We start from the raw sequence: 24790 nt of genomic DNA on the forward strand, positions 1-24790 counted from the left end.
AGGACCTTCCAAAGCTTGATTGTATAGTGCTAGTATATTCTCATACTTATAACTTCTTAATTCCCAGTATTATGTGCAGAGAAGCACTTGAAGCTTGAGCCTATCCTGAAACACTTCATCCCATTCTATCTTCTGCCTCGCTCCTCACAGGTCCACGTATGCCCAGCTTCCCTGAGCTCTGCCAGATGAGGTATCGGAAGCTGAGTCTCGCATAGTTGGGGAGCCACAAGCTCTACCCTCCACAACTGGGAACTCCTCAGGTTTCTCTGTGTGGCTCAGTTCCAAGCTTCATGGCATCCAAAGTGACGGATGCCCATCCAGTCACCAGCCAGTGAGATATGCTCACTGCATCAGTGATCGCAAGCAAGAAAGGAGCAGGGATGTTAACTGTTAGCTGGGCTTTGGGCAGCAGCACACGAGCGGAAAAGCCCGTGTTGCTCACCACTTGCACTGGCCTCAGCCACGGGAAGAAAAGATAATGAATAATGTCCAAAACGGCAGAAGAGAGCAGCTGCAGTCTCTTACTGCCTGACTCTTCAAAGACGCCCAGCTGTGCAGAGGGAAGATGTGAAGTTGGGATTTCATGATACCCAGGGTCAAGGCCAGGGATAAATCCCTGTTCTTTTTCTTTTCAACACAGCACTTCTCCTGATCCTGGGACTCCAACCAGGTTGCCCTGGTAACTAGGCTGACTTCCTGAGGCAAAGGTCAGGGTTCGGGGTGGGGGGACACCATGCGGGGAGGGGCGCAGGCAGACCTGCTGTAATGGGTGTTCAGGGGATGAAGGCCCACTGAGTAAAGAGAGAAAGGAAGAACATTGAAGCAAGCCTCTGACTACTTCAGGACAGTCAGAGATATTCTTATCCTTAGTTCCCATCCTAGATGAGGGAACTGAGTCATACAGCAGCTACGTAACTCGCCCTGGGTCACGTAGCTAGTACATTGTAGAACCAGGAATTAGATCTATCATGGAACGAGTTTTCTTTCCTTCCAAAGAAAATACTACCACTGACCAACCATCGGGAAGTTGTGCACTTCAAGTTGTTTCTCTTGGAGAAGAGACAGGTATACAGTGATCTCTCACATGTGGGGTTGTTTGGACTGGCCAGCTGGGACAAGCTTCCTGTCCGCAGATGGGAGCAGACTGAACTCACTGCCCCTCCCCCCTCCCAGCCCCCCGCCCCCGCCCCCACGACCGGAGCTGCCCACCCATGTGCTGACCAGTGACTGCCTGTCCACAGCAGTGGCTCCTGAGTAATGACAGAGACTCACAGACCCAAAGGGGAGCTGGGAATTCAAACTTGTGTTCTTCCCACCAGTCTGAGCAACTCAGGATGAAAACTTGCTGAGAGCAGCAGAGGCTCCTGGGATGACTGGCAATTTGAGTTTCTCAGAGACAGACAATATGTTGGTACCAGATGTCATTTTAAGCTAGAAACCTATGGTTATGTTGCTTAGATGATCTTCTTTATTTACTCTAACCCATAATCCAGAAGCCATTCTAGATTGAATGTGGGCCGTGGAGCATTCCTGTGAGAACCACAGCTCAGTATTTGTAGGTGTTGCTGTTTCCAGCTGGGGAAATACATTTCGAACTGCAGCTTGCTGCATTTAGTATCTGATTGTCTCTGTGTTTAGTCCTACCATCACTGATCCTGAGGAGCCAGCACCTTCCTTCTCTCTGCCAGCAGAGTGTCACCCCCCAAAATAGTTCCTGATTCGCTCCCTACTCCAGCCAGAGACCTTCTCCCAGGGAGGGTCTGTGTGTCATTCACTGTATCTATCACTTGGGCAGTTCCCCACCCCTTTCCCCCTGCCCTCTTCTTGGCAAGGATGAGGAGAGGGATGACTGAGGAGGCGTGGAGGGTCCCTGTGGGCTTAGGTGTTCTGGGGCAGAGACGGGGAGAGAGCATTCCATGCCAGGGCAGCGCCTGACAGTCTGTGGGTGGAGGTGCCGGCTATCCTGTTCCTACTGAACATGTTGGTGGGGGCCTTCCTACTCATGCAGTCCATAACCACCCCTCCCCTGGTGGCTTAGGATGGCCCAGGCCACAGTACCTGTGTCCCCAGATACACATGAACCTTGGGCCAGCACCAGGCCTGTGTGTTCTGATTGCTCTGCCTCCATGAGCTCTCCTGCCTGTCTGTCCTATTCCTGGTCCACTGGCCACCCTGACTGCTGCCTCTACCCCCCACCTTCTTTTTACTGCCCAGATTCCTCACCACCCCTGGTCTCACCTGTGCTCTCCTCCACTGCGCAAGTCCTCGTGGGCCTGCACAAGGCCGGCTGCTCTGGCCTGCTACCACTTGCGGGTCTAGGACAGCAGGAGGGGCCTGTGCGTTGAGTTGGCCACCCCACCCACAGGGCCTGGGCAAGCCCTCTGGGAGCAGGGGTAAATGCAGCCACCTGAGGCCCATCAGGGTGTACCAACAGACTTGCGCCTGCAGGGCCCTGCGAGGGCGGGTACAGATGGATGGAGTTCGCCATGCCTGATGAGGAGGGGCAGGAGTGTCCTGAGTGTCAGAGCTGCCTGCCATGCCAGCACGACCTCCTCTGACTCGTCACCTTGGACAAGTCACCTTAGCTCCCTGAACTTGTGTTTTTCTATGTAAAATGGGTCTGGTAATACTCATTGTGCAGAAGGGTGGTTTTGAGGATTAAATGAAGAAGCGTATATGAAATGCTCTACACGCCCTGGCTGTAATAGGTGTATAAAGCGCAGTAGCTAGTACTCCTGTTGTTGTTACTGCAGTCACTACAGCAGAAGCCCCGTCTTGTCCCTCCCCTGCACACCTCGACCTCAGCTGGCCTTGTCCATCCTCTGCTCCTCTCAGGACTCCCTCCAAAATGACCACTTTGATTCATGGCAGCATTCACACGGGGTCAAAATATTCACTGCAGAAAAATTAAGGCACGTCTGTTCCCACAGCTGTAGGACACTCCTGCACTGTCAGCCTTCTGAGTACAGACTGAAGCCGAGGGCAGTCTGCCGTCACAGAACGTGACAGCGTGCATCCACAGATTCATGTCAGCCGCAGTCCCGCGTGGCCAACGGCAGTGCCGGGCCCGCCTTGGTTGGAAAATGCCCAGTGAGGCACTCTGTCAGTGTGGAGACGGCAGTGTGGCACGCACTCCTCCAGGTGGAGGAGCCCCTCTGGGGCGTGGAGATGGTTCCTACAAGAGCACGGGACGCTTCTTCCCTCCACCATAGCAGGGTACTGGCCTTCTGCTTCTGCCCCCACCTCATGGCTGCAGCCTCCTGCTCCATCAGGGCCCACTTTCATTCCCATCACCCTGTTCCTGCTCTTCATTTGCCACCGTTTTTCTCCCGTTTGTGGGCACGGGCACTTCCCTAGATACAGTCCACTTCAGATGGCTTCTGTTCCCGGGCTGCATTCAGCTCTGCATCTCAGCCTCCTGCTTCCCCTCCCACTGTCGTACCTCTGGCTTTGTAAGGCGTGGACTCAAAGAACACACACACACACACACACAATGCATACACACGCACTCATTCACACTCCCTGTGTGCCCCGCACCCCTCCCCTCTCCCCTGTGCACAGTCATTGATCCCAGAATATGCAGTTTCCCTTCTCAGCAGCCTTGGCCTTGTACCATTCCGGCCAATCAGGACGCATTAAATCTTTCCTAAAAATCAATGCCTGCCTTACCTCCAGTGTCTAATCTACATCTACTAATTTTGTTTCTTTCTTTAAAAAAATAATAGCACATTCCATGTGACCTGCTTGCCTGCCATTTATAGGCCCTTGAGAAGCCTGTGTTGATCAGGGTTCTTTTATTCTGCAAAGAATTGCTCTGACACACTTTTCACTCATAGTTAGTCCTCTGTTAATTTGGCCCAGGTTCGATCTCTTGGAGCCTTTACGTGTGGGAAGAGCCAGAAAGATATTTTATGGAAAAGAAGGCAAACCCCTTGCTTTAAAATGGGGGTCTGTGGGCTCTGGGTCATGTAGGGCCTGGAACCTTAGGGCTGTGATGTTTTGGTCTCTGTCCTTTTTGGCCCAGGAGAAAAAGAAATAAAAGGCGACAAATGCCCTGTCAAGCCCCTTTTGTCTTCGTGAGAGTGATGGGAAGGGCAGTGACTTGGAATAGCTGCTTGAAAACTAGAATTTATGATCATCTGCATATTTTTCCTACTGTTCACGACCACCACACACAACTACACTTGGGACATGACTTGGCCATGTCTTCCTGTCACCATTCTGCCCAATTCCTGTTCTGGGTCATGGTTCACAAACTGACATGCCCCACTTTAAGAAATATATATATTTTTAAAGAAACTTATAAAACTGGAAAAACTAGTGAGTGCTTATTGATATGTTACATAAAGATTTTTGTGTTCCAAAATGCTTCTCTGGGAGGCTCCTTGAAGGAGTAGCTGCCCCAGTATATTTAATTGTTTCTTTACATATCCCTAACTACTGCTGGAGTTTACAAGTGAATTTGAAAGAATGTAGACCTGGGGCTCAGATAAGCCCAGGTTTAATTCCAGCCTGGCCGTGAGGGGCAAGTTAGAAGGTCTCTGACATCCAGTGTGCTCATCTGTAAAATGGGCATTGTTGGAGGATTAAACTTATTCCTTCCTTCACCAGAAATGTGCATTAGAATCATGCTTTTGGGGTCCTCTTTTATTCTTACGATATCACACAATTAATAACTGGACAGATGTCACCAAACTTAAGGGAGTATGTCTAGACCTATGATAAAAGATGTGCTCCATACACAAAATTTACTTTGGGGAGCCCATGCCCTGGGGTCCCAAGGTCAGGACTGGAGATCTGGGTGGGCCTGGCTCGCTCATAGCTGAGGAGCATGGAGTAAAGGAGAACCAAGGTCTATATCCTGGATGACAAGAACATTCAAGCTTAAGAAGCTTGAAACTTGAAGCCCAATAGGCAGAGACTCAGCAGAGAACCAGAATTGCATTCAGAGTGAAAGGTTTGCAGGAGAGAAGAGGCAGAGCAAGACTAACTGGAGCAGGAGGAGGTGGAGGGGGGTTGAGACCACTGACACCTGGAGGGATCCCTTTAGACAAGCCCCTGGTGAGCAAGCTTAAGAACACCCGGCTGGTTTGGGAGTACAGGCTACCTGGGTTCCCCTATTGGGGTGAGCAAGACTGTGGCCCCACCATCCAAGGGACTCTTCTCCATGGCTTTTTATCCTCCACATCGATGCTCGCCTCCACTAGCACAGATAATTAGTGTTGATGGCAGCTCATTAGCTAATTATTTCTGGCTCATGTTTACCAAGTGTATTACAGACAGTTTGGACAGATCTTTTCCCTGAGAGCCAAGTTCTGGAAAATTCTTCAGAAAAATAGACTCTTGATACACAAGGCTCCCACCCTTTTTGTTTTTCAGAAAAATGTTAGCTCAACCGTGTTAACCACAGAGTTTCCGGGTCCTCCAGCTATCCTGCCTCAATGAGAGCAGAGAGATTGTGGATGTAGGTTCCAGACCTGTCTCCACTTACTAGCTGTTGGACCTTGAGAAAAATCTTCCAGCCTTTCTGAGCTTTGGTTTCTTTGTCTATAAAAGGAAGGATTATTGTGAGGATCAAATGAGATCATTTATAAGAAGAATATTTTGTGAAATGTAAAGTGCTAACCAATATTTGGCTATGGTTATTTTCCCATTGGTTCAGCCACCAAACATTTGTGGAGCATCTTCATGGCAGTGGGAGTGACAGGACCCACAAAGAATTATGCTTGAGACTCCACCTCCATGCACCAACCCAACCAGACAGCCACTGGGGAGTTGTCAAGGCCACCACCACCCCTTCAGCCTCATCTTCCCTGACTCTTGGCCCAACTTTATGTTCAAGTAATACAGAAACTACTTCTTCTACCCTTTGTGTCCACACCACGCCTTACGGCTGTTGCTCACGCATCTTTCTCTCCTGCTACTCATTCTTCATCCAGGATTCCACTCAGGAACCAGTCAACCTGTGTTCAATCCTGCGTTACCCTAGGCTAGTTTATTCACCTCCCAAACCCCAGTTCTTCCCATATAAAATGGGGACAATGCTATTTCCAACCTCCTTGGCTGGTTGGAGGCTAATCAGTTCATGCATGTAAAGTGCCATGAACGATGCCTACACCAAGTAGGCTCTCCATCAGTGTTGGCTGTCGTCGCTAACACCACCATCCTCTCCCCACGTGGCCTGCGTGCCTTAACGCTGCTTCCATGATGATATGTCTCTGCCCCAAATAGCCCATATTGTATTGAAGCCATCTGCCTCTAAGTCTGTCCTCCCCAAATAATGTTGACATTCCCTGAGGGCAGGGTCCCTGTTTTGTCTTGGTGTCCCTTACACCCAGGAGAGTGCCAGGCACATGGTAAGTGTTCAAGAAATCATGGAACGGATTTAAAATGAGCCATACCTCTGAGGTGGCTTTTTTTTATTATGGACTTTGATCAGGACTATACATTCCCTTCAGTGGGGCTGGTCGTAGCCATAGAAGGATGGACTTAACCTGTGATCTTGGATGGCTTGTACTCCGTTGTCCTTGGAGAAGTGGCTTCCACCTTTGGCTCATGGCGTCTACTTCCCCTGCTGACTGTTGCTTTTTCGGCGCAGTCTTCCTGTTGCATAACAGGTCAGTTTCAGGGCCTGGGCAGGTTTATATATTGGTGAATAGGCAGATGCTTATGGTGGTCCTGGCTTGGAAAATGGAGAGTTATCACCTTAATTGTGTGCTCAGGAGCTGTCAAAAGTGGTATATGCTGGATGGGGCTTTCTGTTTCCTAGTTTCATGTTGACATCTTTCAACCCACACAAGAGCACAGGGTCAGCGAATGGGCACTGGGAAGAAGAATTGTAGGGCCTGGGAGGGACAGGAGGAGCATTGTGTAACTGACCTTGGTACGAACCTTTGTATTTTAAGCGAGCTACATCTGCAAGAGGCTATTACCAGCTTCCTGTTTGGCCTTCGATTCTTCCCTGCCTCTGCTGTTCAACTTTATCATTGCTGCCAGGAGGAACAAGAGCCGAGTCTCGCAGAGTCCATGCAGCGTTTTCAGCCACAGGGCTCCAGATCATAAGGAAAAGCTGCTGTTTAACCCCCACCACAACTATGTTACAGAACCTCCTGCCCTCCCTTCTCCTGAGTCCAAGGGATACTTGGGAAATTCCAACTCCCTCAGACACCTGGAGGGCAGAGCCACCACATTCCACAGGGACATGGGCAACAGGGGCCCCTCCACGGAGCCCTCTCCTACTTCCTGGTCCGTTTCCCAGCTGCCAGTGCACTCTGGATGCCCTCACTGTGCAAGGCCCATCAGAAGGCAACCCTTCTGGGAACGTCGAAATAGACCGTTCTTCGTGGCTGCTCCTCTGAAATCTGATGTTCAGTCACTCTCAGGTCTTCCTGCTGGACTTGTTCTTTCATCTCAGAGAGCCCTCTCCCTGCCCGCCGCACCGTGTTCCTCCTCCTTACCTCTCAGGCACATCACCACCACCACTCCTTTTCCAATATCCTCCAGCCTCTTGCCTCTTCTGCAGGCATTCACTGCTTCCACACATGTGTTTATGACGTACCACTATGTGCCAGGCTGTGGCAGTTACTCAGTCAATAGTAGTTATCAGAGTCAACATGTTCCAGCCCACATCAAGAGACAGACATCAAACCATAAACACACTCATGCATATGTAAATGCAAAGGATGACAAGTTCTATGAATCAGGAAAAGAACAAGGTTCTGTAAGAGAGACCTAGTTTAGTTCAACATGGGGGGAGGGTATGTGCAGAGCAGGGAACGTCCTAGAGGAAGTGACACTTACACTTAGACCTAGGATTATTCAGTTACCCAGGTAAACAGTGGGGAAAAGTACTTTCCAGACAGCATATGCCAAGGCCCTGAGGCAGGGAAGAGCCTGGCATGTTTCAGGACTGTAAGGGAAGCTGGTGGGCATGGAGTGCTGAGATACAGCGGGGTGTAGTGTGAGATGAAGCTGAGGAGAGTCAGAGGCCAGATTAGGCAGGGCGGGAGGAGCAAGTTAGGGGTTTGGGTTTTATTCTACCTGTGATGGGAAGCCTTTAACGAATCATGAGCTGGGGAGGCCACCAACCCAGAAAACCCAAACCTCAGATTAATCCAGTATCTGCCTCCTGTACCCCTAGACCTGGGCAGCTGAGTGCTGTGGGAAAAGGTCACACAGCCCTCCAGGAGTCAGGCAGGCTGGAATAGTCAAGAAGCCCTTCACAGAGGATCATGGGGTAGAAATGGCTTGGCCATACCTGGATGTCACTCGATGAAGCCTGGAAATTGTAATAGGCATAAAACCTAACATTCCACATACTTCTCATGTAACCCACACATGGCAGCTCCATGAGGGGACATCACTGTCTCCATTTGACAACTCAGGCAACTGAATCCTAGGAGAGTATCAGTGATGAAGTCATGCAGATGAGTGACAGACTGGAACAAGGACCTGGATCTTCTTGACTTCAAGTCCAGTCCTTTTTCTGCCCCACCCAGCAGGGTCTGTAGTGGAGAGAAAATTCCTTGGGAAGAGAGCAAGTGATGGAGAGTGGGAAGATGGAACCTGGTGGAGCTACAGGACCACGCAGGTGTGATGCTGGTGTTCCTTCTGAATCCACGTCAGCTCCCACACAGCTTTAATGGGCTCCCGAATAAAGGAAGAGATGTAAAGCTCCTGATTTCAATTTAATATCTAAAAAGTGTGAAGTTTCAGAGGCCTCTGTTGCAAGCCTGCTCCCCTGCTGGCTCTCAGGCAGACGCCAGAATCATCAGAGCAGAAATGATCCATTCAGGGACAAAAGCCAGTCCCCCAGTGTTTGATGGAGATGACCAACAGCTGGAACAGAATTGGCTCAAAGCATCCACAGCCTGGACGTCGTGTTGGGGGAGACTGACTTCCAAGCCAGCTTCCCCAGGATGCAGCAGACACAAGAGCTCTCTTATGTCTTGAAATCAGTTGCATTTCTCTATACTAATAAGGAACTATCTGTAAAAGAAATTAGGAAAACATTCCCATTTACAATAGCATCAAAAAAGAGTAAAATCCTTAGGAACAAGTGTCCTCTGCCATCCCCAGCACCCCCAGAGCGTTCTCTGGCCTGAGTGGCATTCCTCACCTTCTTCCTTGCATTGAAGTCATTATGTACAGCTTACACCCACCAGGAACCAGGTCACAGCCAGCTTAGTGTCCCCTCCCCCCAGATTGCCTTGGATGCAGAAGGACTTCAAAAATTACATGTTAAAGGAATTAACAAAGTCGGGGAAGGGGCAGATAAGTAACGTAACTTTTTAAAATTGAAAACAACACAGTCACGTGGGAGATACCCAGTTTAGGAGAAAGAGCACAGGGTCTCTTCTGGGCTTAAATCTCAGCTCTGCCACCTACTAGCTGAATATAGGAGCTGGGAGAAGAAAGGTACATACTTACCTGCCCTCAGTTCGAGTTGCAGCATTTGTAAGTCAGGGCTTATGCTGCCTCCTCACAAGGACAGTTCTGAAGACCAGTTGCGCTGCCCCATATCAGAGACCTAGCACAATGCCTGAAGCATGGTAGGAGCTAGAGAAATGGCAGTTTCCTTCCCTCTCTGGAGAGCTGAGGGCTTAAATGTGGGCCATGGAGGCTACTGCTTGTGTGTGAATCCTGGCTCCATGGTTTACCAGCCACGTGATCCCAGGTGTCACTTAATCTCTCTGTCTCAGTTTCCTCCTTTGCAAAATGGGATGGTGATAATGGAAGACATCTGGTACTGTGGTTACAGATGAAATGAGATCAGGTGTGTGAAGCATTTACCTCATTGATAGCCAAGAGGGGTAGCCCACCTGGACTGTGCCACATGTGGCCACGCTGGGGGAACACTTAGATGTCCCTAGATATTTTGGACTCTTTCTGCCCTTCTGGTTTAGTAATACCCATGTGAATTCCTCTGTGCTCATATGTGTATCTACTTCCACTCTCTGCAGACAGGCACCCCTTCTGAGTGCTAAGCAGGGACCTGTCTAATAAATCATTTTCACGACCCTGTCACCAGGACACACACTGAGCTGCCCTCACCCTCCTATTGTCTGTCCCCAGCTTAGCTGCTGCTGGTAACTCCGCATGGCTGCTGCTCTGCTCAGCGTGCAGTGAAATGTGGCGTGTGAAGAACACACAGTGGAAAGTTAATGAAAACAATAAACTCTGATTTTAAAAGCCTGCTGCTAGACCACTCCACCTCCATCCTCAGCCTTGTCCCTTCTGTGTCCCTGGGTCTGCCTCCCTCCTCTGCTTAGCTCCATGAACCTGACCCTTCCCTCCCCTCCCCCTCCCTCCTTGGGCCTTATTTGGTGGGAACTGGGAGCTCCTTGAGGAAGAAGCAGAGGGGAATGGGCATGTCCATATTCTGCCCACGCTGTTTCCATCTTCCTACCCAGTCCTGGTGAGAGGTGTCCAGCACTGCTGGCCCACCAACTGGCCAGCAGCACCTGGCAGAGTCTTATCCCTCTGTCCCCAGGCCTCCTCTGGGGACACGCCTCAGCTCTAGTGTCACCTGTACAGAGTACCAGTGCTTTGGGGGATGATGGCTGAAAGGGAATCAGGTTAGGGGACCACAGTCAGTACTGGCTGCCATCAACCTTCCATTCTGAGCAATGAGGGGGCACAGGTGTTGGAGAGTCAGGTTCATCCCAGCTTGGTCACCTACTTGCTTTATGACGTTGGTGAGTGATTTGGCCTGAGCCACAGTTCCCTTATGCAAAAAAATAAAAAAGGACAGAGACGGTAATTCAGCGCCTACCTTGAGGCTGCAGTATTAAGCATTTCATAGAATGCATGGCACAAGGTAAGCCCCAGTAAATATTAGCTCTTACCAGTAGAGGCAGTATTAATAACACCCTACTTTTGAGATTCCTCCTATCTGCCACCTTGATCATCTCAGCCTTGTCACTACAGTTGCTTTCTTCAATCTGGCTCCCCTGGTCTTGTTCTTGCTCCAATAAACAGATCTGTTTGACTTTATTTCCTGGTTTCCAGGCTTTGGGCCCATCTAGACAATGGGACCAAGGAACCCCAACCCCAGACCCTGCATTGAACCCCTAATACCTAGACCCCTGGGTCATTCTTGAGCCTACCCTAGGCTTAGTGGTCCAGACTAGGGTCTATCAGCCTCTCCTCTGGTGCTTCAGCCTTTTGACCTACCTTCCCAGTTCTAGTCCCCAAAAGCAGCCTGAGCCCTGTGGGCCCTTCTGTAGGGCTAGCTGATGGGGTGGGCAGGAATGGAAGGGGGCAGTCTCCTCTCTTCCCAGGCTGGTATCAGTGAGCCTAGGACAGCCCTGGTCAGAGGAGCTAGGTTTAAACAAGATGACGGTGGACATGTTCTGGTCATGGTCACTTCTCATTGGGTCGCTGAGGCCCCTGTGACCAGAGGCAGGAGAAGTGTGAGAATGCTATCCTAGATCAGTGGGCTGGTGGTGTCCCTGCACTCCTGCTCGGACACTTGTGCCCTGGAGTACTGCTCTGGTTCATTCATTCATTGATTCATTCAGCTGGTATCTAGTGACTTCCTATTCATCTTGAGCAAGACTAGGCAATTCTGTCATTGCCAATACCTCATTGCCTTGAAGAATCACTCCTCTTAAGGATTCCCAAATGAGATGGGAAGAAATCACAACAACTGCTCTCTAGGACAATCGATAGGGAGAGTTCTGACTTCTGGCCCCAGCCTCCAAAACTGAAATGTCAGCATTAGGTCCAGATGTCAAAGGATGGCAGGGTGGCTGTCTCTACCTCAGGGCTGCCTGGGGCTCCCAGCCAACTGTCCTCACTGTTCATCATCTCCATCAGATACGTGTGCCACCATTAGATTCAGCCCCAGAAAATTAGTTGTATCTTTATAAATAACACTTAAAACTGCAGATATTCTATGCTAAAAGAGTCAATGAGAACACAGATTGTGCAGTGCTAGACTATGTCAGTTCACCAAGACAGGGTGAATGGAAGGACCCCAAAATGGCCTCCTCCAGGGATCCAGCAGAAGATTCTGTACTAGGAATCCCACTTGAATAACACAAAAAGAAACAAGCAAACCACACCTCCTCCTAGTCAGTGACAAGGAACAAGAGGAAAAAAAGGCAAAGAAAGAAAGGGGTTGGATGTTCACATGGTCACAAGAGCTGCTGAATTTTAGACTCCACTGGGAGCCCTTGGGAGGCCTGGCTTGGGGCTGGTATCCAGGTGGTATGAAGGCAGGAGCGATGTCTCCTTCCACCACCCAATGCACAGGTTAGAAGCCTGACAACCAGCAAATCAGAGACGTCCATCGGGGCTCAAGACCTGCAGTGGCTCCCCAGCTGCAGGTAGTGCAGGAGACTCAATCAAGAGGATGCCAGAACCCTGGAAAAGAGAGCAAATGGGGACCCAGACCCAGCATAGATCCAAGGAAGCTACCCTCAGTCCCCAGTGGCCTTTGAGCCCAGGGAGAACCAGTTGTGTGGGGTCCCGTATTCTGGGAGGATCAGCTCATACCTGGGGAATGACTTTTGCATTCTTCTGAAACCATAGCTTCTTCCCTTGTGGCCCTGAAAATCCATCCCACTGGCCATCAGCATAAAGACTGAGGTCTTTGGTCATAGAATACAGAAGCTAGCCATAGCTTTATCCATGAGGTTGTTTATTCCACCCTCTCAGTTTTACCCAAAGAAATTGAGGGCGAAAGGGCTTGCCCTTGCACTCCTGCTCGGACACTTGTGCCCAGGAGTCCCACTCTGTTTCATTCATTCATTCAGCTGGTAAATATCTACTGACTTTCTACTCATTCGGGGAAGATTTGGCAATCCTGTCATTACCAATATCTCCTTGATCTTGACCTTGGAGGAGGAAGCCCAAGTGATATTCCAGAAGAGCATGAGAGAGTGGTTTCTGACCAGGCTGGTAGCTTCTAGAGCAGTTATTTATATTCAGGCTGGGAACTCTTCTCCCACAAAATTGTATGCAAAAGTTGCTGAGGGAGGTGGATATCCTACATACTCTGTGTTATCCGCAAAGTCTAACACAATGTTGGGAGCAAAGTACATGCTCAGAATACTTTGTGCAATGAATATGGGAATGTGCATCTTTCTTGGTGTGTGTCATGAATGGATTGTCTCTCTCTACTTCAGTGTCCCCATTATGTAAGTGAAGTGTGACCATCTACCCTCCTGTTACTTTGTCAGGATGAAAGGGAAGTACTCAGTTCCCTGGCCCACCTGTCACCTGCATAAAGTGAAGAAATGGGTCTTACTGTTTGAAGAGGCTTGGGTCCAAGCCAGTCAGCATTGTCTTTAAAAAAGCACTATCCATGACATTTCCTATTCATGAAGCACCTACTACTTGCCAGGCACTTTATAGATTGCTTTTTGTAGGTTTTCTCATTTATTTCTAAAAACAACCTATAAGATAGGTTTTATTATTCCCGTTCTTACTGGAAATTGAAGCCCAGAGAGGCCTAGTCATTTGCCCAAGGCCACGTGGTCAGCAGGTGGTAAAGTCCAGAGTTGCACACAGGTCAGTGCGAGTCCCCACCCCCCACTGCTTCTCCAAGTGAACTCTAGCCATTTCTCAGCCTGCCCAGCTCCACTCAAGCTAGGTTATGTTTCTATTCGTATTCCTTTTTTTCCCCTCTGAATGCTTCGCACACATGATATGCAATCCTGTGAAATAACTCATCACTTTTTATTATAGAATAAATACAACTTATTTTTTTAGTTAGAACATATACAAAATAAAGGGAAAACACCCATAATCTCATAATCAGAGATAACCTCTCTTAACATTTTGGCGTGTCCATCCAATAGTGTCTTGTCTCAATTTTAACTAAGCTTCTACCTAAAGTAGCAGAATTTCCAAATAAGGAAAACACATGTCCACTCTCCTTCTCCTCTTATCCATCATTTGTCTAGCTTTTAGGGTGGAAGTAGAGGACTCAGTTGACTTCCATGGCCAGATCGAATGTGTGTTGTGCCCGCTATACCCCTGAGCAGCACCACCTGGCTGCTCTGCCTCTCCCAGCACCTGTGGGGCTGAGCTCATGGGCGATGCTCACTGTCAGATGGAGGGCACTCAGCACCAAGCTGGGAGCTTCTGGGATGCTTGTCCCAGCATGTCTGCATTCAATCCCTTTGGATCACTTTGGCTGCCACATTGGGCCTCTCCCCTGGACTCTAGAAGAGTCTTCCCTGTTTTATCCACTCTGCTGCCCTCTTGAACTGACCTTACTAGGTGACCCTGCCTGCCCTGCTGGAAACACTCACCCCATTCTTTGCAGGAGCTTGAAGGAAGCTCTTGCTTCAGGCTGTTCACTGGAGATGCAGTAGACCTGTCCTCGAGATGCCCACAGTCTAGTGGGGAGACAGGCGTAGGGACCCGCAGATGCAGCACGCTGAGAGTGGCCTCTCTCTTGGGGGTTGGGGGGGTGACTTTGACATGCAAGTTGAGGATGAAAAGGAGCCAAGCATTTAAAGAACTGAGGGAATAGGGTTCTGGGCAAAGGGAACAGCAAGTCCAAAGGCCCAGCAGTAGGAAGGAGCTTGTCTTCTTCTAGGATGAGAAAGGTCAGTGTTGCTGGAGTATAAGGAGGTGGTGGTGGAGATGAGACTGGAGAACTGGCGGGGGCCAGATAACGCGATGTGGATGTCATGAGTGCAGTAGAAGGTCGTCACAGGAGTTTTCAGAGAGATGAGGCATGATCTAATTTACATTTTTTTTAAAACCACATTTGTGGCTTGTGGGGGCAGGGCAAGCTTGGACCTGGGGGCCCAGCAAGAAGGTCATTTGCAGCGTCCTGGAGAGGGGAGAAATGGCTGGGAGCAGGGTGGTGGCCATGCAGATAGAAGGGACAAATTCTGGCATCCAGCCCATCCGAAGATCTCCAGGCCTTCGTCATCGACATGGCCTCAGGTAGGCTGTGAGCTCCTTGAGTCCAGGGCACAGATCCCCACCTTGCCTAGCACTGTGCCCGTACCTGGCCAGCTCCATAAGGGACACCGCCTGAGTCTGCATACCCACCCCGCAGGTGTGTGAGAGGATGCTCCTGTGTTTAAGGCTCCAGCCCGCAGCTCTCTGCATGGGGAAAGGCGCTTTGCTCCAAGAATCTCAGAATTGGAGTTAGAGGTAAACTATCTCGGACATGACCCAGAAAAGTGGCCACCAACCCGAGACCCCAGGGCTGTCATATAGGAACAAGCCAGCAGAGGCCTCTGGGAACCCAACCGGGACAGGGAGTTCAAGAGAGGAACTGCCCTTCCAAGCAGCGAAGGATAAATACACGATGAGAGGATGTCTCCAATGCTAGAGAAACCCAGTCTAAACAGAACATGAGGGGGGCTGACTGAAGAAGCCTCTTGCTTAAACGCGGAGCCTCTCCCAGCACGGATGGCTCTTTAAAAACACTGGAAGTTGTCTTTTCTGCTATGGGAAAAAAATGCCTCCCTGTGTGCCAAGAAGAGAAGGATGTGGTCAGAAAGGAAGGGAGCAGAGGGGGAGGTGGGAGGGTGGTATTTACAGGCTTCTCAGAGTCTGACATAAACAGTGCAGAATGAGGAAAAGTCTAATTTTAACTCTTACTCTGTAATCATGGCGCAGACCATCCGAGAACCCGGGCATGTGCCAGCGCCAAGCCTGGGATTGGTGTTTGAGTGGGCTGAGAGGCTGCCCACAAGCTGTAGGCTTTGCGACTCCCCAGATGACATGGGGCATTGGCTTTGCACCCCTTCTGCTTCCCCCTCCCACACAGCCCTCTCCCCAGCCCTGAGCCCTGCTCCCATCTGCTCCTTGAAAAGGGGCTCATCTCCGTCCTCTCCCCTCTCTTAACCTCCCCGCCATGGACTGTTATTTAAAGCTCCACTGGCCGAGGGGTTTGAGGGGAGGAAAGGTGCTGGGCGCTGAGTAGGAGGCTCCCTGGAACGTGGGCACATGGCTCTTCTCAGCGCTAGATGGAGAAAAGCCTGAATCCTCTGAAAACATGGTGTTCTCTTTAAACTTTCCGTGTTCCTGAGTGCTAACTCTGTAGGTTCATGCCATGAAATGAAGAGAGAACGTAGGAGCCCCTTTTCCCACCGTCTAAGTGCAGTAAAGTTAACACAGCAGCCAGTATTCCTTTAAGAGTAGGCCCAACGAGGTGGTTAGAGCAGACTCTCAGAGCAGTGCTCAGATGTGATCAGCACTGGAGGATCAGGAGGATCAGGATCAGCCGGAGAACTGGAGTGGGGTCATGGAGGTCCCCTGCCCTGCCTGCATTAACCCTTTAATTGGTGGATGTGGGAGAGATTCAGGGCTCTGGAGGGGAACCTGGCTAGCCAGGGAGGAGGCACTTGGGCAGAGGGGGGTCATTTTAGCAATTGTTCCAAAACTGCTTCAATATTTTAGCAACTGGTATCCTGAAAGCAGGGTGTACCAGCTAATATCATCCATGACTGTTATCATGATTTTTTAGAGCCTTTGGACCACTAATTTAATACCAGGGAGTTATTGTGAGGAGAGCAAATGATTCAGAATCAGGTCTTGGGTTCACAACTCAATTCTGCCATCACTAGCTATATGACCTTGAGCAAGTTCCTTATTGTGTAATGGAAAGTAGAATGACACCCACCTCATGCGATTGATTTAAGAAGTGGAGGCAATGCTGTTTCTGAGAGAGCTTTGTAAGTGTTAAGACTAAACAGGTATAAGTAAAAACAGACATACCAAAGAAAATTCTAGATTGGAATTGTCCAGAGTTTCGAAGCTGTGGGAGTTCTACAGGCTTGAAACCAGCATTCCTGTATGTGTGGTTCTCCAGCTCCCATCCCACATTCCATCAGGGGGCATTAGTATCAGCAATGGCCGTGCACGCCTGCCCACTCCTTGACTTCAAGAATGCTTCTGCCAGCTCCCCATCCCCTCAGTGACCACAGGGGGAGCGAAGTGGGGCTCCTTTGACGAGGCTGCTCTTTCCCTCATGGGTACTGGGTGAGCTGGCCAGGTCTGGGTGGAGCCTGGACCTCAATCCAGGGACCACCTATTGGAATGAAATACTTCACGTGAGGGTGTTTGATTGAAATTTGCCTCTTTCTTCTAAAAACGGGATGCAGAAAGCATGAAGGTTGCAATAATCGATGTTTTCATTATTAGCTCCATTGACGAGTCCATTAACTGTGAGCTTTGGGTCAATGGCTGATTGTCTCAGACGAAAACCCTGTGTTTATCACAGTGAGAAGGGTTGTTGGAGAAGGAGGGCAATGAGATAATAACTGATATTGACCTGGTGCGGTATAGCTTACAGAGCATTTGCTCACACATCATCACCTTATTCGATCCTTGTAATAGCTCTGAGATGTAAGGAGGCCTGGGGTTATTTTTCTTCCCATTTTACACAGGAGGAGCCTGAGGCTGACAAGAAGGGCTTTCATGAGGGCAGCTGTTACCTGGAGACTGACACCCACACCTCCTGAGGACAGTTTTAGTGCTTCCTTCATTCACCACACTAAAGACTTCAAGGAAGGAGAGATGAGATTAAGAACCTGAAAGAGCTCTTCCCACAAGTGTGGAGCAGCAGAAAAGGCTGGGTTTGGGGTCAGAGAGACCTGGTTTCAGTTTCCAGCGCTGCCCCTTCCCACGTATCTGACTTTGCACAGTTTACTCTGAGCTTCTTTTCCTTGTGAATGCACAGCACCTAATAATCCCTGCCTCGTGTGGTTATGGCCAAGGGCTTGCACATGGAAGGGTTCAGTGGCTGTTAGTTTCCTTCTTTCCCTGCCCCTGTCTCTGTCCCCTAGTAACACCTAAACTGAAATGTCATTGACTTTGTGCCACACACGGTGCTAAGTACTTCCCACTTATTATCTCATTTAATTCTCACACCAAGTACACCAAGTAAGTACTGTTATTATGCCTGTTTTATAGATGGGGGAGCTGGTATAAAAAGGGTAAGAAACTTGTCTCATTCACACAGCTAGTAAGTGGGAGCACTAGGTTTACAAGCCGAGGCAGTCTGGCCCCAGCAGTCCTGCTTTCGGGCGCTATGCTTGAGTGGCTCTCTACTTCATCCTTCTTCTCCCCTTCATTGCTTGACTTCTTGAAGGAATTGCCTAAACTCTCAGTTTTTTCTTGTGCTTGTTGATTCCCTCCATAATCCCTTACAGAAGGGCCTCCACCAACATATCTTTACTGCTGTCTAAAAATTAATAAAGCTAACTGGCTGCTTCTTCACCCCACTCTCTTCAATTTATGTGGCTTTGACACTGGTGACTTCCTGAAACTCTCTTGACTTTAGAAACTAGTTCTCTCCCTTCACTGGCTATTTTGCTTTCCAGATTCTTCTTTGTCTTCTGGACACCTAAACAAGCCTCCTAAGATCTCTCTTTCATCCCCAAGGATCTCACCCATCACCATCACATCAACTAATCCTGTCCATGCAGACAGTCACCAGATTTATATCTCTAGCCCTCCTAAGCTCTAGACCCAACTTTGCAACTCCGCAAAAGCAGTAGCATCCCAGTTGAAATTCATAGTCTCCTCCCATCTTTCACTTCAGCTCAATTCAATACTTATTTATTCAACAAATAATTTCAAACTCTTTCTAAGTGCCAGGCACTGCTCTAGCTACCAGAGATATAGTAGGGAATAAAACATAGGAAATCCCTGCCATTTGGGGAGTGGGATGAGGGGAGACAGACTATAAGCAAAGTAAATGTTATGTAGTGTATTACAAGGTTCTATGGAGAAAAATAAAGCAGAGACGGGGGATGGGGAGTGTGCTGGAGCAGGAGGTTGCAATTTTAAATATGGTTGTCAGGAAAGGTTGCAATGAGAAGATGATATTTGAGTCAGGAATGATGGAGGCAAGGTAGCAAGCCTTTCAGATTCTGAGGGAAGAATACTTCAGATAACATGAACAGTAAGTGCAAAGGCCCTGAGGTGGGAGTTTGCCTAGCTTGCTCAATGGACAGCACAGAGGCCAGAATGGACAAGACAAGAGAAAAGGAGATGAAGTCAGAGAGGAAATGGGGAGCCAGATTATGTAGGGTCACGTAGGCTCTTTTAAGGACTTAGACTTTTCCTGAGTGGTTTGGGAGCCATGGTAATAGTTTGAGAAGAGGAGTGACACAGTTTCACATAAGTTTAACAAGCTCTCTCTGGCTGCCATGCTGAAAATAGGCTGGGCAGCAGAGCAGAAGTATTACCAAGGAGGCTAGTTAGGAGGCTATTGCAGTGCTCCAGGAGAGACAGCTTTAGCCTGGATAGGGTAGTGGTGATGGAGGTGAGGAGAAGGAGTTGAACTCTAGATATATTTTGATAGCTTCAACAGGATTTGCTGATAGTTAGTACGTGGAATGTGAGAGAGTGGTCAAGAGCAACTCCAAAGTTGTTGGCAAGTGGGCAGTTGGGAATATGGATCTGGAGCTCAGGGGAGCAATCCAGGCAGGAGATAGAAATTTGGAAGCCATCTGAGTAGGTGGTACTTACAGCCATGAGACAGGGTTCACCAAGGGAATGTGAGTAGATAAAAAGGAGAGGACCAAAGACTGAGACCTGGGCCCTCCAAAGTTAAAAGGTTGAGAAATGAAGCAGAACCAGCAAAGGATACTGAGAAAGAGATAGCGAGATACAAGGAGAAACAAGAGTAGTAAGCTTGCACCATGTGCCAGACCCTGGTCCGGGCAAAGAATACAATAAGAAACGTAACTCCATCCTCTAACGGAGGAGTCAGGACATTGCGCCCTGAAATACCACTGTGGGTAGGTCCAGGGATGGGTGTGGAATATCAGTAACGGTGAGACCACATCTCTTACTTCTGAGTATGATTTTACACACACACACAGACACACCAGTCAACTGTGCTTGCCTCTCCTCAATGATTGCTTTACTTTAACTCCCCTTTAGCCTCTGATAAGCAATCGGTTACCAAACCTTGGAGAATCTGCCTTTGCAGTATCTCTTGTATGTGGCCCCTCCTCTCCATTCCTTCAGCCACCGGCCTCAATGAAAGCCTTATTAAAATCACCTAGAATGTTGCAAAAGCTCCTAAAAGGCCTTATTCCGTCCCTGTAGCCCTCTAATTCTCCTTTTTACATTACCCTTCTTCCTGACACATAACTCTCCTGTTCAAAAGACCCACCACCCCTAGGATGAAGCCCAATGCCTAAGCCCATTATTAAAGGCGCTTCACAGACTGACACTCCCCTGCCCACCAGCGTTGTCTCCACTCTTCCCAACGCTAGCCCTCCCAGGTGGTCCCTCCGGTTCCTGGACACTCCATGTTCATGCTTGATGTTACACGTTTGCCCTTGATGGAACCTCCTCCCACCTGGGAGTGCCTTTCTTTATTCCCAACAGTTCATATCCCATTTCCTCCACAAAGCTTTCCCCTACTATAGCCTGCATGGATGCCCATGTCTCTGACTTCCTGTGTCACTTGGAGTCTGTGTCACTCATTTTTGTATGTAGATATATGATGGCATGAATAGTCAGTATGTACGTTTATATTCACCAATTCATTCAGTTTTATTTATGTGTGGTTTGTCCACCTCTCCCTCAGGGATAAATAACTTCCAGTGTTAGGCATGGTGCTATTCTAATAATAGATCCTAAATGAATAGTAGATGTTTTCTTAAAAAGGTGAGTGAATATATAAAGTGTAAAACTGATAAAGTACTTTGTTGTATATAAGTTCTACCAAGTTCCAGATATATAGGCATGAAAATGATTCAAATAAAATACTTATTTGTTCCTTCAACAAAGATTTGTTAAGATCTACTATGTGCCAAAATGTACTAGACACTAATGATTCAAAAGTAAGTCATGTGGGGCCTGCCCAGTGGCACAGCAGTTAAGTGCGCACTTTCCACTTCTCGGCGGCCCAGGGCTCACCAGTTCAGATCCCGGGTGCGGACATGGCACTGCTTGGCACTCCATGCTGTGGTAGGTGTCCCACATATAAAGTAGAGGAAGATGGGCACGGATGTTAGCTCAGGGCCAGGCTTCCTCAGCAGAAAAAGAGGAGGACTGGCAGTAGTTAGCTCAGGGCTAATCTTCCTCAAAAAATAAAAAAAAAGTAAGTCACAGTCCCAAGCCTCGTGGAAATCATAGTCTAATGGGGAAGACAGACACATAAATGAATAATTATAATTTGGGACCTGTAAAGATCTTGATACATCCATGGGAGCCCAGAAGAGAAGGCTTGCTGGAGGAGGTGATGCATGCGATGATTCTCAAAGGATGAGAAGTTAGATACAGTGAGACTTTAGGAGGGGAAAGAGCAGTGCAGACAGAGCGCACAGCATGAACAAAGGGACAGAAGTGAGAAATAGCATGGTGTGTGGGGCTTGGGAGGCCAGACTACGGAGGACCATGTATGTCCTATTAAGGAACTTGAATTTTATCCTGTGAGTGATGCCAGTGACATCCATGTGGCAGAGGTTTTGGAGGGTTTTAGGTATAGAAAGGACATAATCAGATCTGTGTGCTTGAACATCAACACAGGCTAAAAATGAATTTGAGAAGGATCAGGGTTGGAGGCAGAGAGACCAGTTATAGACCATTACAGCAGACCAGGGGAGAGATGCTGAGGGCTTGGATTAAATGAGGGTAATGAGAGTTGGATGGAGAAAAGAAGATAAATTCAAGCATCAGTTATGGGGCAAAATTTACAGGATGCAGTGATACAGTAGCTGTGGCAGTCTAGGAGAGGGCGTGGGAAGAGCCAAAGATGACCATCACTTCTGGCCTGGAAGACTGAGTGAGCAGTGGGCCACCCCCTGCCCCAGAGATAGGGGTAAAGGCCTAGTTTATGGCGGAGGTGATCAGTTTGGTTTGGTCCATGTGGAATTTGAAGTGCCTCCAGTATCCCACTCAAAGTAGGTGGCCCTAGAGTGGCTCCAGTGGTGCTGTCATTCTTAGAACTTTTCAGGGACTTCTTTGAAAACCATTATCAACGCCAATTTATGAGCTGTATAAGCCAGTCATGCATTTTATAGGCATAACTCTTTTTGCAAAAAAAAAAAAAAAAAAAGCCCCTGTCTTGGAATACACAGTAGTACCTATTTTTCATAAAGGAAATAAAAATATGACACTTTTCAAAAGAGTAACCTGCTCCCCAGTCACTAGACTTAAGTCATAATGAGTTTTGGCTACTTCCAAAATTAAACCGTCCCTTAATGATGTCCCTGGGGTCTCCGGGGCTCCAGCAGAGGACTTGTGCCTCAGACCCCAGGGATTTTCAATAGAGCAGTGGTAGCAGTGATAGCAGTGTGGATGGAATGAGTGCATAGACTCCCAAGGTCACCATGCCCATTGGCTACGCTCGGCCCGATGCCCTTGTTCCGATGCGATGATTAAGAAGCCTGTGTTATTTCTCTATTCCAGAGAACCCTCCAAGACAAGGGTATCTTCCTTCTCTCCCAGGGCAGGTACAAGAGTGTAACTATTATGTCTGTTTTTAGAAAATCTGAGACCAAACTAAGCTTGGTGATTTTCCCACAAGACTGACCTCTAGGCCCTAGACTCAAGTCTCTGGTCACATAGCTCTGGACAGGAAGATGGGGGCAAAAATACGAACTGTAAAGACTCTAGACTGAGTAACTGAACTGACCTACAAGATAGCCAGTCCTGAAAAGGACGGTGTTACAATAGAATCAAAAACCAGATTCCCCAGGGAATACACCACAGTTTGCATAATGTTTAGGTTGGGAGAGCAAGTACAATTTTACGCTGTTGGGAATACTTGTCCTCTGGTCCCACAGAGGAACCCAAAGACCAGCAGGGTCTGGTCACTGTAACCAAAATGAAGAACAGGGTTGAGGCAACACAGAAGATAAATACCTGGTGGCTGAATAATTGTCTCAAGCCTTTGGCTGGGGGCATGAAGCTGACTCCAGTATGACCATTTCATAAAACCAGCAAGCAGACTGTGTCTGATCTCTGACCCATGAGTGATTATATCCCAATCAAACTACACTTACTGCCTTTTGTACAGAAAGAAATGGCTATAGAATGATCTGGGAGCTACTCCCTGGCACAGCTTCAGCTAGCATGTATAGCAAAATGGACTCTCTCTCACTTTCTGCCTCAGGTCAGTTCCTGTTCCCTGCTGTCTGCCAACCATGATATACTGCAGTTATTCCCAGCAGTTATCAAGGGCATGGAGACAAGAAAAAAAAGGTTCTTGCAGCTGTGGGCTCACCTTCTCCCGGCAGTGCTGCTCTCCTTTCCCTTCAGGTTGGGACTGACCAGCATAGGGAGTGCTGTGGGGGGGCCCGGAGGAGGTAGTGGTTAGTGTCTCCATGTCCCCATATGACAGTAAAGGATGCTGAGACGTTTCAGCATGAACCTGACAGTGCAACTCCCTTTAAGGCCATTTATCTAAAGCCCTGAAGGATCTTCTGTCACTTCATAAGAGGAAGAACTTCATATCGGACAAGGCTACCACCTCGTAGCTGATGAATAGAACAGTCTCATTTCTTTCTTCACTTATTAAATTCTTATGCAATATTGCCAAGAATCATTCCTGATCCCAGCAGTGGATATATGGAGAGTGTATAGCCAGGCTCTGCTGACTAATCTTCTGCCGCTTAAGTTAGGGTCCAGTCTAGCTCCCCACGGCTGCTCTGGTAACTGCTAACTCATTGGACAGCATGAGTCCCCTCCACTCTGACTTCCTCCAACATCATGGAAGGGCACTTCAGGAGACAGTATGGTATAGTTAGTGGTCCAAAACATAGACTTTGGAATCAGACAACTCCCAGCTCCACCTCTTAAAATCTATAGAACCCTCAACATGTACCTTAACATCCCTAAGTCTCCATCCTCTCGTGTGTAAAGTGGAATAATAATTCATTTATCTTTTGGAATATTTTAAGCATTAACTGAGGTAACATGGTTAAAGTACTTGGCACAGTGGTTGGAATAGAGTAAGCACTCAATAAGTATCAGCTATGATGATGATAATAATGATACTGATGAACAGTCCATGGCAAGAGGGGAGGCATGGGCTAAGAGTGGGGCACATGTCCTCCTTTCTCCTTTTGTACAAGGTTGAAGACAGTCAGGAGGAGTAGGAAGATGCTCAGAATGGCAAGTTTGCCAACTAAGCAATTAGACTTCCAGGCTGGACTTGAAGCCAATGGGAAACCATCATATTAGAGATTGTGTGTCCCAGCCTTCAGCACAACTTTCATATTGAGGTGGTTTCCAGAAAGTGACCGTTATCTCCTTGTGTTATCAGTTTCTATGCCTGTTTGCTAAGTGCTAGATTGGCCGATGACTGGAATTTAAACAACCTTTTTCATTGAGTAGAAATTACACTACTGTGTTTTCTAGGAAATTAGTATAACCTTTAACTTTGCCTCCTTTTGCCCTCCTTTCTACCTGATACTTCCTTCCAAATACATAGAATTTCAACCACCACCTCTTCCCAATAAACAAACGTTATGCACACTCATACTTCCCAAGAAAGTAGTTCTTGCAGTGGAATGCCTCTAAACAGTTTATTACAATTGTACCATCCCAACAAGTTGATGCCTCTTCGTGGCTTTCGTAAATGCCTCTTTGAGCTTTCTACTTCCAGTTGGACCACCTATGGTTTTATTTAACTTGTTTCAGTATTGCTTTTTTATTTTTGTTTTGTTTTGATTTGTTCCCATTTAATCCTGAAACAGCACAGCATAGAACTTTTTGACATGAATTCCCCTCTGAAATTCTCATTTTGACCAAGTTCACTGTGTTAGTAAGTGGTGGGCACCTCTCTGGCTTTTGAAAAATTTATTCGGCCTCTTCTTTTCTTGTGCATCTCTTCTGCTTTGCC

General features: G+C 48.1%; 1 protein-coding gene across 3 annotated transcripts in view; it reads left to right on the forward strand.

Moving 5' to 3' along the window:
- The window catches only part of FAM78B (family with sequence similarity 78 member B), a 93182-nt gene that overhangs the window by 55192 nt on the left and 13200 nt on the right, over positions 1 to 24790 (forward strand). The window lies entirely within an intron of this gene.

This window comes from Equus asinus, chromosome 25, assembly GCF_041296235.1.
Source record: "Equus asinus isolate D_3611 breed Donkey chromosome 25, EquAss-T2T_v2, whole genome shotgun sequence".
NCBI lineage: Eukaryota > Metazoa > Chordata > Mammalia > Perissodactyla > Equidae > Equus > Equus asinus.